This window comes from Bos mutus, chromosome 8, assembly GCF_027580195.1.
Source record: "Bos mutus isolate GX-2022 chromosome 8, NWIPB_WYAK_1.1, whole genome shotgun sequence".
Taxonomy (NCBI): Eukaryota; Metazoa; Chordata; class Mammalia; order Artiodactyla; family Bovidae; genus Bos; species Bos mutus.
In genome coordinates this window covers 52978327-52996107 of record NC_091624.1, presented here as the reverse complement: position 1 = coordinate 52996107, position 17781 = coordinate 52978327, and the positions used below count along the sequence as shown (strand labels likewise).

General features: G+C 42.8%; 1 protein-coding gene across 1 annotated transcript in view; it reads left to right on the top strand.

Moving 5' to 3' along the window:
- Positions 1–17781, top strand: part of LOC102279187 (SPATA31 subfamily G member 1) — a 29743-nt gene that overhangs the window by 6764 nt on the left and 5198 nt on the right. The window lies entirely within an intron of this gene.

The following is a 17781-nucleotide window of genomic DNA, read 5'->3' as shown; positions in this document are numbered from 1 at the left end:
CTACCAGAAGCTAGGGTTCTGAGAGGGCGAAGAGGGAGTTATTATTTCATGGGTACATAGTTTATGTTGAGGAAGATGAAAAAGTTTTAGGAGTAGATGGTAGTGATCATTATACAGCACTGTGAATGTATCTAATTCCTGAATCTGAATTGTACACTTACAAATGTTTAAAATGAGAAATACCATGTTATGTGTATTTTATTATAATAAAAACAATGAAGTCTACATCTAAAACTAATACAATGTTGGACTTCCCTGGTGGTCCAATGGCTAAGACTCTGCACTCCCAATGTAGCAGGCACAGGTTTGATCCCTGGTTGGTGAACACTACACAGTACAGCAAAATAAATAAACTAGTACAATATTATGTGTCAACTGTATCTCAATAAAAATTAACTAATTGACTTAAAAGAAACAACAACATTAAACATCAAACAACAATGAATTAAAGACCTAAATGCAAGAATTAAAACCATGAAACTCTTACAAAAACTCACAGGAGTAAATCTTCATAATTTTGGATTTGGCAATGGATTCTTAGATATGACACCAAATTTTTGAGCAACCAAAGGACAAATAGAAAAATCAGTCTTCAACAAAATTAAAAACTTTTGTGCTTCCAAGGACACTATCAAGAGAGGGAACAGATAACTCATAGAATGGGATAAAGTATTTGCAAGTCATATATTTATAAGGGTTTAGTATCCAGAATACATAACATACTCTTAAATTCAACAACAAAAAGACAATCTACCCAATTTTAAAATAGGCAAAAGACTTGAATAGAAGTTTTGCCAAACTATAACACATTTATTAGCCAACAAACACATGAGAAGTGTCAACATCATTGGTCAAGAGGAAACTCTTGTACGTTCCTGGGAAATGCAAATGTTTTGGTGGAATATTATTCAGCCATAAAAAAGAAATGAAGTAAGTAGTACATGCTACAACAAGGATAAATTTTCAAAATCTTATGTTATGTGAAAGAAATTTCAGTTATATATTCACAAAATTTCAGTTATATATTCCACTTATATGAAATATGTAGAACAGGCACATCCAGAGAGATTGACAGTATATTAGTGATTGCCAGGGGCTGGGAGAAGAGAGGAATGAGCAGTATGTCAATGGTATAACTCTTGTTGAAATGAAGAATTTGTTTTGGAATTAGTGGTGGTGATTGCACAACCTCGAGAATATAAAAAGAAACTATGAATTGTATACTTCTTAGGGTGAATTCTATGCTATGGGAACCATATCTCGATTTTTAGAAATAATATTTTAAAAAATGAATAAGAGAGATTCATGAGTAAGAGGCTGATATCCTGAGTCAGGAGTCAGGTGAGGTAAAATAGTCCAGACACAAAGTCTAGCTAGAGAATAGGACCTGAGTGTGCTCTGAAGGAAGAAGGGAAAAGGCAAATGTTAGAGGTGGAAGATAATCCAATAATAAAGTAGGAATCAGTGGCAAAAATGTCTGGTGGCCAAAAGGTGGTGAGAGTATTGAAAAAAGAGTCTCAGTCTTGAGAGTTTGAGAGGCAATAGGGTCTAGTAGCAGAAATCCTGGAACAAAGATAAAAGTTAGGGGTGGAGTGAAAGAACGTTAAGTGAATAAAAAGGCAAGGAGGGTACCTGGTGGCCTGGAAAGCTCCAGGAGGAAGAAATAAAGTTTCAGAGGATGAGAAAAATAGATAGGCCAAAATATGCAGGCAAATGTCAGAGTGACTTCTAATGACAGAAAGAAGGCCACTGATGTGAATTATAAGGGTGATGTAGGCCTGAGGTGATGTAGCCCAACATCGCAATTGTAGCCCAACTGCGATGTTGGGCTACAATTAAAGGAAGGGAGACAATGAACTAAGATGGGTACAGTGTGGGAAGATGGGTTTCTGTAGGTCCTCAGGCTGACGGATAAATAAGACAGTGTGAGAGGGCTCACTCAGAGGGGCTCTTAATTGGCTTTCAAAAGGGTCTGATGAGAGTGGGGATGCTGGAGAAGGGGAGAGAAGTTGGCTCAGGCAGAGAACCAGGGGTCATAGCCAAAGGGACACAGAAGACACAGCAGATTCCCAGCCTACTTAAGCATCAGAAGATCAGCTTTCACGATCACTCTATCGTGATCCTCTCAGCAGGGATCTTGCTACAAACTGCTATCATCAAGTTTTCCCAGATGGCTGCAGAAGACAGGATGCACAAACTGAATGGAGATAGAAGGACACAGCAAGCCTGGCAGGAGTCACATTCCCCATGTCACTGACTTCAAGATGCTTCTTTTATTCCTCAAGGAGGGGTTTCTCTCACATTTCCTTCCCTATAGGATTACCTTCTCATGTCAACCTCGGCTGCATGGGGACCCTGCAACCACAAGAGGCCATGCTAGGAAGAAGGGAACAGGAGAAGAGATTCATCAATACCTGTTTTCCCAAAGAGCAAGCAGGTCTCATGTCACATGCACACTTTCTGGCAAATTCTCCTAGGTAACCAGGAGACTTGGTCAAATGTAGTGAAGGTAGAAGCAAAGGATCTTATAGGAGGCTCAGCAAAACTGTTCTCTGGGGAAGGCTCTTGGGAGACTAGACTCCAAGAGCCCCAAGCATTAGTACACTAGGCCAAAGAGTGACAACAGTAGACAGGCTCAAGTATGGAATAGTGTTTTGTACTTTATCCCATCTGATCCTCATAACCATGCTGTGAGGGATGAAGATCAAGTGTAAGGAGGAATCTGAGCCTTTAGTTCAGTTCAATTCGGTTCAGTCACTCAGTCGTGTCTGACTCTTTGCGACCCCATGAATCACAGCATGCCAGGCCTCCCTGTCCATCACTAACTCCCGGAGTTCACTCAAACTCATGTCCATCGAGTTGGTGATGCCATCCAGCCATCTCATCCTCTGTCATCCCCTTTTCCTCCTGCCCCCAATCCCTCCCAGCATCAGGGTCTTTTCCAATGAGTCAACTCTTTGCATCAGGTGGCCAAAGTATGGGAGTTTCGGCTTCAGCATCAGTCCTTCCAATGAACACCCAGGACTGATCTTTAGGATGGACTGGTTGGATCTCCTTGCAGTCCATGGGACTCTCAAGAGTCTTCTCCAACACCACATTTCAAAAGCATCAATTCTTCAGCGCTCAGCTTTCTTCACAGTCCAACTCTCACATCTATACATGACCTCTGGAAAAACCATAGCCTTGACTAGATAGACTTGTTGGCAAAGTAATATCTCTGCTTTTTAATATGCTATCTAGGTTGGTCATAACTTTTCTTCCAAGGAGTAAGCGTCTTTTAATTTCATGGCTGCAATCACCATCTGCAGTGATTTTGGAGCCCCAAAAAATAAAGTCTGACTCTGAGCCTTAGGAAAGTTAAAACAATTTGTCCCAAATCAGGACCCAAAAGGCCTGCCTATAGATATCCATTCCACTGTGTCTCACACTGCCACCTGGTGGCCAAGACCCACTGGCCAGCTCTACCATTCTTCCACTTCCAGGACGGACCTAGCAGGTAACCGACCAAGTGTGCTTGGTTCTAACTCCTTCCCATGACTCTCCCTGAGGAGAGCTTTGTTTTCTAAGAGGGTTGAGCTCTAGCAGCTGACATCCTTAGAGACTGTGGATGTGGCCCTTGGGTCATGAAGAGGAGAGATTAAGGTTAACCCTTGAGTGCTATGGACTGAACAGTCAGAACCTTACCTACCAAATGCTCCCTTTGCTCCTCTTCCTTCTGCACTGATGCTGAAAAACAAAAAGGAATGAGGGGCTCGGACTCAATTATTATTCTCCTCTCCCTAGGCAAGTTGCAGACATTTATTATATATGAACAATATGATTTTCTACATTTAATTAATGAAATTCTGAGTTCTTATCCAGAAATCATTTTTAAAATGATTAAAGTATTTTCTATTTTTTTCCTTTGAAAATCTCAAACAAGTGTTTTTTGTATGTGATCCTCAGTTGATTTTTTTAGTTAGTAGTCCTTAATGATGGAGAAGGAAATGACAACTCACACCGGTACTATTGCCTAGAAAATTCCATGGACAGAGCAGCCTGGTGGGCTACAGTCCATGGGGTCACAAAGACTTTGCCACGACTGAACACATCACTACAATCCTTAATGAAAAGGGTAAATAATCTCAACAAGGGCATCAATGTTTCCATTTGGTAGGATTTTACCCCATGATAGAGCTTAGACTCTAGCACCTCAGCACTGCTCTCCAGATCAGCTCAATCACAAAGGAAACATGTGAACCAGAGATATCTGAGGTGTGTGATGAATGTGTTTTGAAAGACTATTCTCCTATAAGTAACCTGAACTATCTTCATAATTTAATCCTGTGTTATCACATACAGTAGCTGCTAGCCACAACAGCTGAAGCACTTTGAAATGTGGCTAGTCTGAACTAAGATGTACTATAAGTGTAAAATATACACTGGATTTTAAATACAGTACCAAATAAGGATGAAAGATGTTTCAGTAATAATTTTTTCATATTGCTTACATGTTGAAATGACTGTTGAAAGGAAATTTCTGATCAAATTTGCTCTTTTTTTTGAAGATTTTTTGATGTGGACCATTTTTTAAAGTCTATTGAATTTGTTACAATATTGTTTCTGTTTTATGTTTTGTTTTTTTGGCCCTGAGGCCCAACATGGGATCTTAGATCTCCTACCAGGGACTGAACTTGCACCCCTTGCATTGGAAGGTAAAGTCTTAACCACTGGTACACCTGGGAAGTCACTCAAATTTGCTCTTAATGCCTCTTAATATTTGCTTAAATGTCTCTTAATAGTGTCAATTGAAAATTTTGTATGTGACCACCAGCTTTTTCATTTTTCTCTGCTGTACAGCATTCTTTTAATGCTTATTACTCAGAAACACTCTTTCACAACAGACCTTTGCAGAACTGGTGTCATCACCAGTTGAATGAGGGTCATCCCTCATTGAACCTTGGGTCTCACTGTGTAGTCAACTGTGAGGATTCATTTAAAAGTGAATTTCCTCTACACAAGATAAAGGAAATCATTTATCAAAGGCAATTTCAGTGCACATTATTACACAAAATATTATGGGGACAATAATGGCATAACAACTATTAACATGCCAAAGAATACACAAACAATTGTGTTTGTTGTTAAAAACTTGAGATTTATATATAAATACTTTAAAATATGTATGAGAAAATGGATCATGTCCTGTAAAACAGAAAAATAAGATGTGAACAATGGAAAAAATAGCCAAAAGAACATATAGTTGTTACCTCTGATAAGCAAAGCTTGAGGTAGAAGAAGGTGGGGGAAAAAGACTCTTCCCCCCACCCCACCCTTGGCCACTCTGCTTGGCTTGTGGGATTTTAGATACCAAACCAGGGACTGAATCAGGGCCCAACTAAGAAAGCATCAAGTCATAACCACTGGACCACCAGGGAATTCCCAAGCCTGCTTTTTGTTAAAAGAAATTACTATCTGACTTTTAAAACAATATGCATACATTACTTTGATTAAAAAAAAAAACAAAAACTAATTTTAACTCCAGGAATCAAACCCAGGTCTCCTGCATTGCAGGCAGATTCTTTACCGTCTGAGCCACCAGAACACAGATACTAAGGTTGCCCTAAAAATATGCCCAACCCAGAAATCTAAAGCTTTATTGGTTATCAGCCCAAAGGAGGAATAGTGTTTAGAACTGACAAAGTATGGGGAGCTGAATCTGAGAACTGCACATAAAACCAGGCAATCAAAAGGGCTATATATTGAACATGTGAACAAATCTGCATGTTGGAAACCAGAGCCAATTAAAAAAAACAATCTGTCTCTGGTGACACTAAGAATGTGAAACCAAGCAGGACCCTATGTGGCTCCTGGGCAAAGAAGTTTTTCTGTGTTTCCCATTTCCTGTTTGTAGGAAATAGGCTTCAGCCTCCTTGACGTCTCCTGAGTTCCAAAGGGCAGGTTCAAACAGTTGCTAATCAGGGAAGGGAAGGGATGCAGAGACCAGGGAGGAGCAGTGAAGAAACAATAGTGCAGTCTTGGGACCGGATCCAGTTTTTGCCTCAAGGGATACACATATAACTGTTTTTGAGCTCTTCTGCAAAACTAATGACATGAGTGTGTGCTGTCATGTCCAAGTCTTTTCGACCCATGGTCTGAAGCCTGCAAGGCTCTTCTGTCCATGGGATGTTCCAGGCAAGAATACTGGAGTGGGTTGCCATTTCCTACTCCAGGGGATCTTCCCGATCCAGGGATCGAACCTGCATTTCCTGTGTCTCTTGCATTGGCAGGTGGATTCTTCACCACTGCTCCACCTGTGGAAGATGATAACTACCAGATGAAGCATTTTCATTCCAGAGAAGTCAGTTTGATAACCTCCAGAATCACAGAAGCTCATCAGGAGAACACGGAAAGCCAGATTAGAGGAATGCAAGTCCTGCACGCACCCTGATCCTTTTCAACAACCCACCCTTGAACCATTGCATAAAGTTCAGTTTAGTTCAGTCCTTCAGTCCTGTCTGACTCTTTGTGACCCTGTGGACAGCAGCACGCCAGGCTTGCCTGTCCATCATCAACTGCAGGAGCTTGCTCAAACTCATGTCCATTGACTCAGTGATGACATCCAACCTTCTCAACTTTTGTTGTTCCCTTCTCCTGCCTTCAATCTTTCCCAGCATCAGGGTCTTTCCCAATGAGTCAGTTCTTTGCATCAGGTGGCCAAAGTACTGCAGATTTCAGCTTTAGCATCAGTCCTTCCAATGAATACTCAGGACTGATTTCCTTTAGGATGGACTGGTTTCATCTCCTTGCAGTCCAAGGGACTCTTAAAGAGTCTTCTCCAACACCACAGTGCATGAGTTCTTCAGCACTCAGCTTTCTTTATGGTCCAACTCTCACATCCATGCATGACTACTGAAATAACCATAGCTTTGACTAGATGGACCTTTGTTGGCAAAGTAATATCTCTGCTTTTTAACATGCTGTCTAGGTTGGTCATAGCTTTTCTTCCAAGGAGCATCTTTTAATTTCATGGCTACAGTCACCATCTGCAGCAATTTTGGAGCCCAGGAAAATAAAGTCTCTCACTGTTTCCACTGTTTCCCCATCTATTTGCCACGATCTAAGATTTTTGAATGTTGAGTTTCAAGCCAGCTTTTTCACTCTTTCACTTTCATCAAGAGGCTCTTCAGTTCCTCTTTGTGTTCTGTCATAAGGGTGGTGTCATCTGCATATCTGAGGTTATTGATATTTCTCCCGGCAATCTTGATTCCAGCTTGTGCTTCATCTAGCCCAGCATTTCGCATGATATAGTCTGCATAGAAGTTAAATAAACAGGGTGACAATATACAGCCTTGATGTCCTCCTATCCCAATTTGGAACTAGTCCGTTGTTCCATGTCTGGTTCTAACTGTTGCTTCTTGACCTGCATACAGATTTCTCGGGAGGCACGTCAGATGGCCTGGTATTCCCATGTCTTTAAGAATTTTCCATAGTTTGTTGTGATCCACACAAAAGACTTTAGCGTAGTCAATAAAGCAGAAGTAGATGTTTTTTCTGGAACTCTCTTGCTTTTTCGATGATCCAACAGATGTTGGCAATTTGATCTCTGGTTCCTCTGCCTTTTCTAAATCCAGGTTGAACATCTGGAAGTTCACGGTTCATGTATTGCTGAAGCCTGGCTTGGGGAATTTTGAGTATTACTTTGCTAGTTTGTGAGATGAGTGCCATTGTATGGTAGTTTGAACATTCTTTGGCATTGCCTTTCTTTGGGATTGAAATGAAAACTGATCTTTTCCAGTCCTGTGGCCACTGCTGAGCACATGGCACTCAAATTTGCTGGCATATTAAGTGCAGCACTTTCACAGCATCATCTTTGAGGAAGTGAAATAGCTCCACTGGAATGCCATCACCTCCACTAGCTTTGTTCGTATTGATGCTTCCTAAGGCCCACTTGACTTCACATTCCAGGATGTCTAGCTCTAGATGAGTGATCACACCATCGTGGTTATCAGGGTCATTAAGATCTTTTTTGTATAGTTCTTCTGTGTCTTGCCACCTCTTCTTAATATCTTCTGCTTCTGTTAGATTCATACCGCTTCTATACTTTATTGTACCCATCTTTGCATGAAATGTTCCCTTGGTATCTCTAATTTTCTTGAAGAGATCTCTAGTCTCTCCCATTCTATTGTTTTTCTCTGTTTCTTTGCGTTGATCACTAAGGAAGGCTCTCTTATGTCTCCTTGCTATTCTTTGGAATTCTGCATTCAAATAGGTATATCTTTCCTTTTTCTCCTTTGCCTTTAGCTTCTCTTTTTTCTTTTCTCAACTATTTGTAAGGCCTCTTCAGACAACCATTTTGCCTTTTTGCATTTCTTTTTCTTGGAGTGATCTTGATCATTACTTCCTGCACAATGTCACGAATCTCCGCACATAGTTCTCCGGGCACTGTGTCTATCAGATCTAATCCCCTGAATCTATTTGTCATTTCCACTGTATAAGCATAAGGGATTTGATTTAGGTCATACCTGAATGGTCTAGTGGTTTTCCCTACTTTCTTCAATTTAAGTCTGAATTTGGCAATAAGGAGTTCAAGATCTGAGCCACTGTCAGCTTCTGGTCTTGTTTTTGTTGACTGTATAGAGCTTCTCCATCTTCAGCCACAAAGAATATAATCAATCTGATTTTGGTACTGACCATCTGGTGATGTCCATGTATAGAGTCATCTCCTGTGTTGTTGGAAGATGGTGTTTGCTATGACCAGTGCGTTCTCTTGGCAAACTCTGTTAGCCTTTGCCCTGCTTCATTTTGTACCATTGCATAAAACTCCTCACCATTTCCACCTGTGCTGGGACACACAGGTTTTGTTTTTGCCATGTAAATATATGTATTCCAAAAATAAATAAAATTCACACTTTTAAAGACTTAGTCCTCTCTAACATCAACTCTTTATCAAGTCAACATTAGCTGAATCAAATACCACAAAATAAACACCAAAGTTTTCTCCAAAAAATCATATTTACCCAATGTTTTACAATATATGGAAATGCTTATTCTACAGTAAGTTTTCAAACAAAAAATTTGATCTAATATTGTATGTAAGAAATATGCAGGACTTCCCTCATGGTGCAGTGGATAAGATCCACCTGCCAATGCAGGGGACATGGGTTCAAACCTTGGTTGGGGAAGATACCACATTCCTCGGAGCCCACAGGTGGTAACTACTACAGCCCATGGTGTGCAACAAGAGAAGCCACCGCAGTGAGAAGCTCACGAACCTCAACTAGACAGTGGCCCTTGCTATTGCAACTAGAGAAAGCTCACGTATCATGAAGACCCAACACAACCAAAAATAAGTGTCAACTACAAATTGGCTGATCTTCCCGGTAGCTCAGATGGTAAAGAATCTGCCTGCAATGCAGGAGACCCAGGTTTGATTCCTGGGTCAGAAAGATCCTCTGGATAAGGCAATGGCAATCCACTCCAGTATTCTTGCCTGGAGAATCCCACGGACAGAGGAGCCTGGCAGGCCACAGTCCATGGGGTTGTAAAGAGTTAGACACAACTGAGTGACTAACACTACTACTACTACAAATTGGCACTTGCCAAGAGCATTTGCTAGTAACTAAACAACAACACGGAGAAGGCAATGAAACCCCACTTCAGTACTCTTGCCTGGAAAATCCCATGAACGGAGGAGCCTGGAAGGCTGCAGTCCATGGGGTCACTGAGGGTCAGACACGACTGAGCAACTTCACTTTCACTTTTCACTTTCATGCATTGGAGAAGGAAATGGCAACCCACTCCAGTGTTCTTGCCTGGAGAATCCCAGGGACGGGGGAGCCTGGTGGGCTGCCATCTCTGGGGTCGCACAGAGTCGGACACGACTAAAGTGACTTAGCAGCAGCAAACAACATCTACCTGTGCTGCTGCAGCTGCCAACCATCAATACCCACTAAAGGGAATTCAGGGTGGAAAGTGAGGTACTCTGTGCTCCAGGGAAACTGATGGAATAGGTCTTTAGATAGTTAGGAACTTATTTCATGATCCAAATTCTTACATCTCTTCATATCTAGAAAAGTACTAAATCCCTTCACAGTGACTAGCAGGAAACCTTTTGTAAAGTAAGGACTTGATTATGTTAACTTAACTTTCCCTTCACCAAAATTTTATACACTGACCTTCCCCTACTGCCGCTTTGAATCAGTCTCTCAGAGATATCTGAGGTGCTATATGCTACACTGCAGTCCTCAGTCAGTCAGTCAGTTCAGTCACTCAGTTGTGTCCGACTCTTTGCGACCCCGTGAGTTGCAGCATGCCAGGCCTCCCTGTCCATCACCAACTCCCAGAGTTCACTCAAACTCATGTCCATCAAGTCAGTGATGCCATCCAGCCATCTCATCCTCTGTCATCCCCTTCTCCTCCTGCCGCTAATCCCTCCCAGCATCAGAGTCTTTTCCAATGAGTTAACTCTTCACATGAGGTGGCCAAAATACTGGAGTTTCAGCTTTAGCATCTTTCCTTCCAAAGAAATCCCAGGACTGATCTCCTTTAGAATGGACTGGTTGGATCTCCTTGCAGTCCATGGGACTCTCAAGAGTCTTCTACAACACCACAGTTCAAAAGCATCAATTCTTCGGCGCTCAGCTTTCTTCACAGTCCAACTCTCACATCCATACATAACTACTGGAAAAACCATAGCCTTGACTAGAAGTACCTTTGTTGGCAAAGTAATGTCTCTGCTTTTCAATACGCTATCTAGGTTGGTCATAACTTTCCTTCCAAGGAGTAAGCATCTTTTAATTTCATGGCTGCAATCACCATCTGCAATGATTTTGGAGCCCCCAAAAATAAAGTCTGACACTGTTTCCACTGTTTCCCCATCTATTTCCCATTAAGTGATGCAGTCCTCATTTTACCCCAAATAATACTTAATTCACAGCTCTCACACGTTGTGTGTCTTTTTAGTGGACATAAGTAAATAAATTCTTTTTTTTTTTTCAGTAACATTTCTGAGGACTTCCCTGGTGGTCCAGTGGCTGAGAGTTTGCCTTGCAATGCAGGGGATGTGTGTTTGAGCCCTGGTCAGTGAACTAAGATTCCACAAGACTGGGAGCAACTAAGCCCTGCACTCTGGAGCCACTCAGTGCCACAACTAAGACTTGAGATAAACAAAATTTAAAAAGTAACATTTCCTCCTATCTCTAGTAGGACATAGCTAGAGTGCCTATCAAACACAGGACCTGACACATAGAAGCCCCCCCAAAAAATGCAGCAAGAGATTTGAAGGTAGTTGCTTCGGATTCCCCTCTAGAAGCCTGCGGGGCCAGCCCCTCAGGATGGCCCCTGACTTCTGCCCATATCTGTGTTCAAGGCTGGGGCCCGCCCCGCCCTCTGCTCCCACTGCCGGCCGCCCCCGGGGCCTCCCCACTTCGTCCTCCCACCTGAAACAATCCTCCTGGACATGACCTTCACCCTCCCGAGGACGCCAATCCCTCCCGGAGGGGCGGTTCCTTCAGGTTTCACAGTTCAGACCAGTCCTGACGTTTTTGGAACACTGGGCCCCTCAGGTGCAGGGGAATAGAGCGTGTCGATCCCGCGGTGCTGCAACTGGAGCTGGGTTACTGGCCCTTCACTCGACACATCCTTCTGGATGAAATGGGAAGGGGAAAAGGGAGGAGGAAGAGGAAAGAGGGGTCGGGAAAAGGGAGAAGGAAGGCGGAGGGAAAGGGAAAAAAACTAGTTGGGCAGTTTTATGACGCCAAAGCTACGGCCGCATGTGGAAGATGGTGCGCTCCGCGGCGAGACCTGGGCTCAGCCGCCGCACCCAGAGGCCTTCCGAGGATAGAGTCCTGCCCCGGAATGGGCCCTGAGGCGTCCGAAAAGCCTTGCCCGAATCTTGGCTGTGCGCTCTGATCTCAAGTATGCTTACTTCAGCGTCCTGAGCTGTTGTCTGCTAGTGGCCTCCAAGAAGCCTGAGAGGACAGTCCTGAGGCGGCCCCCACCCAGCCCCGCCCCGCCCATGAGCAGGCCCCGCCCATAAGCAGGCCCTCTCCGGAAATCTCACCCTTTCGTTCATTCACCCTTAGGGTACTGAGCTCCAACTATGTACTAAGCGCCTGAAAGTGAAAGTCACTCAGTCGTGTCCGACTCTTTGCAACCCTATGGACTGTAGTACATGGAATTCTCCAGGCTAGAATACTAGAGTGGGTAGCCTTTCCCTTCTCCAGGGGATCTTCCAAACCCAGGAATCGAACCAAGGTCTCCTGCATTGCAGGCAGATTTTTTACCTGCTGAGCCACAGGGAAAGCCCAAGCTAAGGGCCTGATGCTGAGGTTAAAACAGTGAACTGGGTAGACAAGGTCCCTACCCTCAGATAATTAAGATACAAGTTACAGTCTAGTGTGGAAAGTGCCTGTGGAGGAGGAGAGGATGAGGGCACCCGTCCTAGCTTGGGGGCGTCAAGGAAGGTCTCCCAGAGGAACACCTTTCACTATAGCAGGAAGAAAGGAGATTGGAGGCAATGATTTGGGATGATGCAAAGTTCTCATAGGATAGCTCCTGATTTCTCTGAAAAGTAGAGCTCTGCCATATATGTTAGGGGCCGAGAGAGAAAGAAGTGGAGGAAAGTAAAGAAGGTTTGAACTGGTTTTGAGTAGAGTGGGAGAATTTACTAAGAAATAAATTACATAGCACCATGGTCAAGAAGCTTTGCCTCCTGTTGTGTGTGTGTGCCGCATGATGGGGTTTGTGGGGATTTAGTTCCCCAATCAGGGATCAAACCCCCTCAGAGTCCTAATCACTGGACTGCCAGGGAAGCTTTGCCTGTTTTGATCACCCATGTATCCCAATACTTAGAACAGTGCCTAGCATATAGCAGGTCCTTAATAAATGGAATGCATGAATAAAAGCATTTCAAATAATGACGAATTTGACCATTAGTCATAGACCATGAATTTATGGTGCCAACAACTTATCTATATGTGTGATTTTATCCAATAATGCTGAGCTCTGCCTTCCCAGAGAGCAGCTCTGGCATCAAGTTGGGATTTTCCCAGATTGAATTGATGAATGTTGATTAGGTGATGAACCATGAAGTCTGTCTTGGAGAGGGAGGAAATAAGGCAAGAGGTTGTTTATGGATGAGGAGAAAGTGGAAAGATCAATGGACTAGATATCCTGAGAAGGTTGAAGAGTTGGTATTTTAGGATAAATCTGGAGGTTGAAGTTAGAGAGTGATATAAGACTATATTATTTCAGAAAGTAGAGTGTTTCCTGGTGATGATGCTTCAGATATGGCCATAGTTGGATAGTAGCAGAGGTAAAGGACTCTGAGATGAAAATATCTAGGAACTGAGTCTAAGTCATTGAATAGGGCTATCCACACTGATGTTTGGGTCTCCCATAGATTTCCCTCCTTCAAGATCTCTGCTCTATGCCCCATCCAACCCCTTCCCCAACCTCAGAGAATCTGCATTGCATTCATGTTTCAATTTAAGCCCCAGATCTCAAAAGATCTGGCATGGCTCTGGGCCAGAAAACAGAATGGGGTAGTTAGAGAGAGCTGTAGTGGACATCTCTTTTATGCCATCTTATTTTGCTGAGAGCAGGCATGCACCTTTCCAAAAACAGTATGTCTGTGTCTCCTGGAGGAATAACCATACCCCTGCTTCTTTGGTCTCAGTCCACGTGCAGGTGGAGTGTTCTTCCCTCCACACCCTTACTCCAAGAGTGAGTGTATGATTCAGACCTGTCAGATGAAGCATTCTATTTCCCTGTGTGCAGTTCAGTGAGTAGTTCAATGATGGATACATGACCAATTGGAATCCATAAGGACAATATTGTCACAGCAACACCACATTTTCAGCTTCACTTGAACTTGCTACCCACACAACACCTGAAAATAGTTAGCACATAAGACAGAGTCAAGAAATGAAAACAGGGGAATTCGCTGGTGGTCCAGTGGTTAGGACTCTGAGCTTCTACTACAGGGGGCGTGGGTTCGATCCCTAATCAGGAAACTAAGATCCTGCAAGCCATGCAATGCAGCCAAAAAAAGAAAAAGACAGGAAAGAAATGAAAATTGAATCCTGATGACATCAAATTGAATCCCTGCATCAGTCCTATTACCTGAAGCCACCCCTACCCCTGGATTGTTCAGATATGAATCATACATTCCCATTTATTTACACTGGTTGGATTTTAATTTCTGTCACATATACCCAAATGATTACTCACAATACAAGGGGGTTCTCAATCTCTAACTCTGCCTTATGGAATATCTATATACTATGGATACACAGAAATATAGATATAATAATAATATATATATGTTAATTTCTTTGTGTCACAGATTCTCCTATGTTGAAAGAATATAACAATACCTACTTTGCTGCTGCTGCTAAGTCACTTCAGTCATGTCCGACTCTGTGCGACCCCATAGACGGCAGCCCACCAGGCTCCCCGTCCCTGGGATTCTCCAGGCAAGAACACTGGAGTGGGTTACCATTTCCTTCTCCAATGCAGGAAAGTGAAAAGTAAAAGTGAAGTTGCTCAGTCGTGTCCGACTCTTAGCAAACCCATGGACTGCAGCCTACCAGGCTCCTCCATCCATGGGATTTTCCAGGCAAGAGTACTGGAGTGGGGTGCCATTGCCTTCTCCAATACCTACTTTAAAGGGTTGTAAAGATTAAATGAGATAGTTATGTTAGAGTATAAATTTATCCCACAACTGAGGCACAAGAAACATTACATTACTTAATTTTTCTAAATTAAACTAAATCTGGCTCGAAACTCTTATTTATCAGGGTTGTAAGATATCTAATATTAATCATGATTCATGTGGGAGTGGGGTTTTTCCCCTCTTTAGTGTGGTATATACATTGACCAAACAAAAAACATTTAGGAAAGAACCTCGGGTCTTGAGTCTGTCATGGTTTCCACTGGGATGTGCATTGTCTAAACTCATACAGTCCACACAGAGGCAAGTGACTCCACCTCATCTCTGCCAAGTGTGTACATCAGCATCTTTTGCTACAGTTCCCCAGGCTATGTACTAGATATTTAGTGCCCTAACCATTAAATCAGCTCTCCCTATGAGAAGTCCTGCTACCTCTTAACTGACTTTTTAAAATTTTTTTATTTATTTATTTTTGGTTGTGCTGGGTCTTCCTTGTGGTCCTCAGGCTTTTTCTAGTTGCAGAGAGCGGGAGCTACTCTCTAGCTTCAGTGCACAGGCTTCTCATTGTGGCAGCTTCTCTTGTTGCAGAGCACAGGTTCTAGGCACAGGGGCTTCAGCAGTTATAGCACTGAGGCTTCAGTAGTTGCAGCTCCCGGGCTCTAAAGTGCAGGCTCAGTAACTGTAGCGCATGGGCTTAATTGTTCCACAGCATGTGGAATCTTCCTGGCATGCCTGCTCAGTCAATCAGTCATGTCCAACTCTTTGTGACACCTTGGACTATGCTCATGAAGCTTCTCTGTCCATCGGATTCTATAGGCAAGAGTGCTGGAGTGGGTTGCCATTTCCTTCTCCAATGGATCTTCCTGACCCAGGGATCGAACTCAAGTCTCCTGCATTGGCAGGTGGATTCTTTACCACTCTACCACCAGGGAAGTCCAACCTCCTAATTGACTTCTGTCACTCATGGAGCCTATTGCAATATCTCTTTTCTCTAGTCCCTGAACACATGGCTATCCTTGGGCAACTCCTCTTCTTTCAACCCAGCACTTCCGCCATCTTCTTCTTAAGAGCACCTTAAATTTTTATCCTACACAAGAGCCTGGATAAGGTTGTAGAACAGGTGTACTGCAACTTTAATTTGGGACTAGAAAATTCAAAACCCATTAACTATTCCATAAGATAAGAAACCTATAATTCTTAGAAGAGAGGAGAGCAAAGTTACCTTTTCTTCCTACTGAGTATCTCTTTTGACAATGAGTAGCACACAGCACTTGGGAAATTATTCTGCTGTAAATGTAAATAAGCTGGCACAGAATAAGTATTCAGTATTGTCTTCTCTATTTCCTATCAGAACTCAACTTACTTGATTCATCCAGAGATAGCAAACTCAAATATCAGGCAGATAATACAAATGACTAAAAATAGACAAGTGTAAGAAAACAAAATCATAGCATAAAATAAACAGAAACTAGTCTTTAGCCTTGGCTTTAACAAAGAGAACATGGTGAGCTGGAAAGCACAGAGCCACTAAAGGACCTTCTGCTGCTGCTGCTGCTAAGTCACTTCAGTCGTGTCCAACTCTGTGCGGCCCCAAAGACAGCAGCCCACCAGGCTCCCCCTTCCCTGGGATTCTCCAGGCAAGAACACTGGAGTGGGTTGCCATTTCCTTCTCCAATCCATGAAAGTGAAAAGTAAAAGTGAAGTCGCTCAGTTGTGTCCGACTCTTCTCGACCCCATGGACTGTGCCTACCAGGCTCCTCCATCCATGGTATTTTCCAGGCAAGAGTACTGGAGTGGGGTCCCATCGTCTTCTCCAAAAGGACCTTCTACTTAGCTTTAAATGGTCTTAACTTGGTGGGAATGAGAGGCCTATGTTGCCAGATTTTACCCAAAAATATTATTGTGTACAATCTACTAATCTTACAATGTTGGCTACTCATTCAAGTCGGCTTCCCAGGTGGCGTAGTGGTAAAAAATCTGCCTGCCAATGCAGGAGATGCAAGAGATGCGGGTTTGTCTCAAAGTGGTGGGGGGTGAGGGGGGCATGTAATATGTATACCTATGGTTGATTCATGTTGAAGTTTGACAGAAAACAGCGAAATTCTGTAAAGCAATTATCCTTCAATAAAAAATAGATAAAATTAAAAAAAGAGAGATGCGGGTTTGATCTCTGGGTTGGGAAGATCCCTGGAGAAGGGAATGGCTACTCACTCCAGTATTCTTGTCTGGAGAATTCCATGGACAGAGAAACTTGGCAGCCTACAGTTTACAGGGTCACAAAGAGTTGGACACGACTGAGCAACTGTGCATGTGTGCAAGTTACAAAAAAGAAAACAAGAAACAAACTCCTGGCCACATTGTCTGGGCCAAGTCTTATTATGAGTATGTATCTTTAAGCCCTTTTATGATTTTTGCTGCTACGTATATACTGCTAGCTGTCAAATTTTATACCCTATATAGATTGCTTTACCTGCCACTTTACCTGCATCCTGAGAAATCTGTATGGAAGTCAAGAAGCCACAGTTAGAATGGGATATGGAACAACGGACTGGTTCCAAATTGGGATAGGAGGATGTCAAGGCTGTATATTGTCACCCTGTTTATTTAACTTATATGCAGAGTACATCATGTAAAAAGGCAGGCTGGATGAAGCACAAGCTGAAATCAAGATTACCAGGAGAAATATCAATAACCTCAGATATGCAGATGACATCACCCTTATGGCAGAAAGCAAAGAGGAACTAAAGAACCTCTTGATGAAGGTAAAAAAAGGAGAGTGAAAAAGCTGGCTTAAAACTCATATTAAAAAAACTAAGATCATGGCATCCAGTCCCATCTCTTCATGGCAAATAGATGGGGAAACAATGGAAACAGTGAGAGACTATTTTCTTGAGCTCCAAAATCACTGCAGATGCTGACTGCAGCCATGAAATTAAAACATGCTTGCTCCTTGGAAGAAAAGCTGTGACCAACCTAGACAGCATATTAAAAAGCAGAGACATTACTTTGCTGACAAAGGTCCATCTAGTCAAAGCTATGCTTTTTTCAGTAGTCATGTATGGATGTGAGAGTTGGACCATAAGGAAAGCTGAGTGCTGAAGAACTGATGCTTTTGAACTGTGGTG